Genomic DNA, 5359 nt, shown 5'->3' with positions numbered 1-5359 from the left:
TTTCTGAAGCTTATCTTCATGAAGGCCTACCGGTCCCTCCTTCTCTGAAGGCTCATTCCACTAGGTCTGTGGGTCCTTCGTGGGCAGCTCGACGTGGTGCCTCGGCAGTTCAGATCTGCAAGGCTGCTACGTGGTCTTCTGTCCATACCTTCGTGAGGTATTACAGGTTTGACACCTTCGCCTCTCAGGATGCTTCCTTCGGGCGGCGGATTCTCCTTTCTGCACAGGAGCGTCCCCACCCTTATAGGATACTGCTTTGGGACATCCCCAAGGTATCCTGTGGATACCCTATGGACCCTGAAGTAGAAAATATGAGATATGGTAAGAACTTACCCTTGTTATCTCTATTTCTACGAAGTCCATAGGGTTCCACAGGACTCCCGCCCTGTCGCACCTGTGCTGCAGATGGGCTTTGCTCTGGTCACCGGTTTTCCGTCTCCCTCTGGTGAGAATGTGATTCTTGTATGTGTCCAGATCTTTGTTCTCTCTCTTCCTTCTCCTCCTCCGGCCTATGGCTTGGTAACTAACTGAGGTGCCTTGGCCCGGGGGCGGGGTATAGGAGGGGGACCTAGTGCATCCTGGGAGGCTGAAAGCTTAACTCTTTGGTGCCCTGAGACTGACGTCACACCTATACCCCAAGGTATCCTGTGGAACCCTATGGACTTCGTAGAAATAGAGATAACAAGGGTAAGTTCTTACCATATCTCATATTTTCTCATTTCATTGAACATGATCATGTTGTAGTTATTAGCGGTAGCACCCTATGAGTTGAATATAAATCTGTTATAGTGTCAATGGTGAAGTTATTTAATCGGAGGGGGATATCATTGCCAACAATTATTATTGAAAGATAACAGCAGTGACTACTCCCTCATAGGACTCTAATTCATTTACCCATCCATGCTGAATCCCTCAATTACACTGAAGGACAGTGTTATGAATTGAGCTGTTGGAAAACCTGGGAGTGCTTCATAAAATAACAAGAGGTAATAACTATTGAATATCTCCTGGAACATATAAGAAACAGACCACTATATATAACAATTATCCTGATGAAAATGAGTAACGTGTGCAATTAATAGCAATAGACAGATTTTTGCATTAAGATGTTAATGATTAATTCCCACAGTTCCTCTTAACACATAAAACATTAGATTATCCATCATTTCAAGTTCTCAGCCAAATTGATGTCCGGTAAGCCTCATCCTCTCTCTCATGTAGTAGATTGTAGTAGAGGACCATTAGCCGGTGCTACTAATGGCTGAACAGGCAAAGTACTGTGTGATCTCTGGATCCGTTCCCTAGAACAACAAACAGTGGAATTAGAAAATATAATGGCCGTCAGAATGAGAATTCAAGTCCATCTTCTTGTAGGGCACAACTTACATGTTAAGAGGATGTATAAACAATACACTACTGAGGGGGACATTTCTGAGACTGATGCACAGATAACAGAACACAAAAGTTGCTGTAACTCAGCAACCAATCAGTTTTTCTAGTACAGTTTGAATAAATTAAAGGCAGCATCTAGAGCTCTTTAGCCTCAGTGAGCCCACTGGTTGCTAATCACATGTTAGTATATATTATACTAAGGATGTGGTTCCCAAACTGGGTTCTGTGGTACCTGGGGTGCAAATAAATTACTTGGGCCACCATATTTGTAGGCTGGGCCATGTGCTACCTGTTAGCCTTAGAACGTCAGAGTGCAGCCAATTACACAGGCTGCACTACTTGTGTGTGGCTGTGCTGTACAGCCCCATCTGTCTTCTCATTTCTCCTCCCTCCTTCTCTGTGCAGCAAAGTGAGAAGAGGTTAATGAGCACCAAATATTTGCTGCCAATACAACAAGGGTGAATGAGCGCTCTGCACAGATTCCTGTCCTGATGGGAGAATTCATTGTTGTCTCTTCTTCACCAGTCCAGCCCTGACTTTGGTCCACCCACCCAAGTTTGTCACATCCTCTGTGTGCATCTCTGCTCCCTCTCTGTGTCCCTATCTGTCCCTCTCTATCTCCAAAATGTAATATGTACCTGTTTCTCTGTCAATCCTTTGTGGGTATATCTCCCATTGTCCCTCATCCCAGCTATTCCCCCTATGTTTTTTTGGGGGGAGATTCATTTAAGTATGAAGTTCCAACTGTGCACACAGCAGGTTATTACTGATGAAAAGTCTAGCTTACTCTTGCTTGCACCTCTATGGGGTGCAAGAAAAAACGTGTTAGGAATTCCCGTCATAGGACCCACATTGTATTAGTGCACAAGGTTCCAACAGAACCTCGAAGCTAATGGAGGAGTCTATTTACTAAGCTTTAGATGGAGATAAAGTGGACAAAGCTAAAGTACCAATCAACCAGCTCCTAGCTGTCATTTTTCAAACACAGCAGTTAGGAGCTGATTGGAATGCACTTGATCTTAGTAAATAGCTCCCCCCTGGCCTAGGGATGCTGTGAAAAAAATGCTGAGGACCTAAGGGGACCATGTACCAAACAAAGTTTGGGAACCACTGTACTAGGGTATGTTAACCATTGAATGCAAAAGAACCAAATTGTAACTCACTTGAAAGCTTTTTCTTTTTCCCGATCAGAGAAAGAGCATGCGGTTTTTGAGAGAAATGCGGATCGGTAAGTTTTGCCACTTGTGGGTTTGTTGATATCGTATCGACCAACGCCGACTGGGTTCTGCAATGTGACAAGTACAGTAGATTAACTGAATGTGAGAAACAAGGGGACTGGATAATCCGGAGGTTCTAATACTCTGTCTAAGACATAAGCTTTCAATTTGAAGACAGTACTAATTCAGGGTCCATATTCATAAACGTGGCGAACAGAAGGAAAATGCTAAAAGTATTTGAAACTATTTTTATACTATAAAGCAAAAAAATAAAAAGCTTGCTGTAAATGTGAGTGCGAAATACCCATAGATCTCAGGGAGTTACTGTGTAAGTTTGTGCAGAGCAACCCAAAATCTTAGGAAGAGCTAACTTAGGCCGAGTCAGCACCAGTAATGCAGAAATAAAAAGAACATCTATATTCTATGCACAATAAACTTACATTACTTCCAAAGAGGACTCTGCATGACTTTCTGTCAAATCGCTTAGCAGAGGTCAGGAAGGGAACCGAGGACTGCCTCACAGAAGCGAACACTGATTTTACATCATAGGAACCAGGACCTGGGGAATGCTATCATGAAAAACAATAGATCAAGATGCAGTGACACACAGTATATTAGTATAACACAGGCATAACAGGCCGCACAGACACTTCCTGTAAGAACTCTTGCTGCGCGTACATAAACATTGCAGATGTTATTGCCTAGGTGTCATTAGTATTGATACTGGAAGCTAGTCACTAGGAGGACTGTCACAGATCACCCCACTAACCATGTGCACTTTATTGCTCATTCTAGGGACTGATTCTGAGCCAGACAAAGTGGCGTACGTGTTTGCGCTCTTCTGTCACAGTCTCACCTGTGACTTTATGCTAATTCTACAATAAGCACTTGGTGTACAGCCGTGCGCAGGAATGTGCAAGGACTGAGACAGCCACTTTGTGCATCTGTAGGTGCTACATTACTGCTTGGTGCGTCACTGCTAGGTGCAGATTCTCCGTCAGAGTGTGGCCTCCAATGCACGCAATTAAGCATCTGATTCCAAAACCCCTCCTGCGACACACCCGCAAAACTCCCATAACACACCCATAAGATGCATCTTCCTGTGTCAGAAGAGCCACCTCCCAGTTACCGTTCAGGAATGCCCAATACATTTCTGATTCCATGCAAAGGTATCATTGGGTCCTGCGACTTTGTACCCACATACTGTGGGACGCTCAAGCTGAAATTTAAACGCATGCAAAGTTGAAAAAACATTGACCAATGCGAGAATATCGGCATTGGAACATACTCATAATAGGGCTCAATGGGTACATTTACTCAAGTGAGTTTTTAGAAGTGGAGATGTTGCCCATAGCAACCAATCGGATTCTAACTATTAGATTCTAGTTAAATGTTAAGTAGAATCTGATTGGTTGCTATGGGCAACATATCCACCTCTAAAAATTCTCACTTTATTAAATATATCCCCTAGTGTCTTCATTTACCTTTATGTAGCATATGTGGTGTAGCACTTGCATGAAAGTACGTGATCACCAGCCAGCATCAGTGGGCTACTATAATTATATATGAGACGCAAGAGTGGGATGGCCAAGTATAAGCTTCCCCAATATATCATTTCTGCACGATTCATGCTGCCCAATAGACACCAGCACAGCAGTTCCAATGCCTTATTTAGCCCCTCAGTTCCTTCCATCTTTAACATACTGTATGTGCAGTCCTTTTAAATAACCAGCTCTGGAAAGCTGTGTTCTATATGTACAGTACATACATTTTGTATTAAGGAATGTATCAAATTCAGAATTCTGTTGGAGACTTGGATGGACCTTAACAGCAACTCAAACATTTGGGATTCATTTAGATCCATGGGATTCAGCCAACTAAACCCAAATTCTGAGCTTACAGGAATGTTAGTGCACAAAACACTTGTTACAGCCAGGAGTCAAAATACTATTTTATCATGCTAAGTCTTAATATGCAATTAAGTAATGGAAACATATTATATGGCCCATCCATAGTTGTGTACATTTGCATAAAGGGTGCATTTGTATACATTCACACCCATCCAAGTTTCCATGGTAATACAGGCTAGATTTTGAAGCAGACATCCTGCAAATGGTTTGTACTGGATAATCAAATCCTGAATACTGACAAGTGGCCGGGGACAGTGGGCAAGCGAGCTGTAGAATATCCTGTCCGTTGGAGTTTTTGGAAAGCGATGAATTGTTCCAAACTTGCCATGTTTCTTTTTTTGATCATTTTCAAGATCTTCAATGAATGACTTTGCATCAAAGTATCCTAGCTCTGTCTGATAACATTCCTAGGGATATAATGAAACAGACATAAATACACACACAGAATAACCACCATATTCTGGCCACTTGTTTTTGCCTTTTTGGGAGAATGTAGGTGGGTTGAGTCTAGCACGTGATGTTCTGAAGCTATATCATGTGCACTGTGAATATATTTCATACACTTCTATTAGCACATTCAGTCATATTTTTAACCTCCATCTGTATTGAATCAGGAATACTAGAAGCAGAATTTAGGGTTGGCCATCGACCATTGATGATTGGCAACCATCGATGGTCTGATGTCGATCATAACTAGTTTTACCGTCAATCGGAGGCCACCAATGGTGAACATCAATGGCAAAATCCAAATGGCTAATGCCGGCTGTGTTCAGCGCATGCGCAGAGTTAAACCATTGATGGCTCAATCATTGATGGTTTCTTACTGATGGTTTGAAACCA

At 42.5% G+C, this 5359-nt stretch overlaps 1 long non-coding RNA gene across 1 annotated transcript; it reads right to left on the bottom strand.

Annotated features, from left to right (window-relative positions):
• Positions 1-1036: 1036 nt before the first annotated feature.
• Positions 1037-4827, bottom strand: LOC148442047 (uncharacterized). The gene is made up of 4 exons (XR_015875921.1): positions 4759-4827; positions 3050-3178; positions 2556-2677; positions 1037-1301 (listed from the first exon to the last, which is right to left on the bottom strand). It is a non-coding gene; the product is annotated as an uncharacterized LOC148442047 (long non-coding RNA).
• Between the last annotated feature and the right edge of the window lie 532 nt (positions 4828-5359).

The sequence above is a fragment of the Taudactylus pleione genome, unplaced genomic scaffold, assembly GCF_031769625.1.
Source record: "Taudactylus pleione unplaced genomic scaffold, aTauple2 ptg001637l, whole genome shotgun sequence".
Classification (NCBI taxonomy): Eukaryota; Metazoa; Chordata; class Amphibia; order Anura; family Myobatrachidae; genus Taudactylus; species Taudactylus pleione.
Note: the sequence above shows the minus strand (reverse complement) of the source record. Positions and strands in the feature narration are given on the sequence as shown.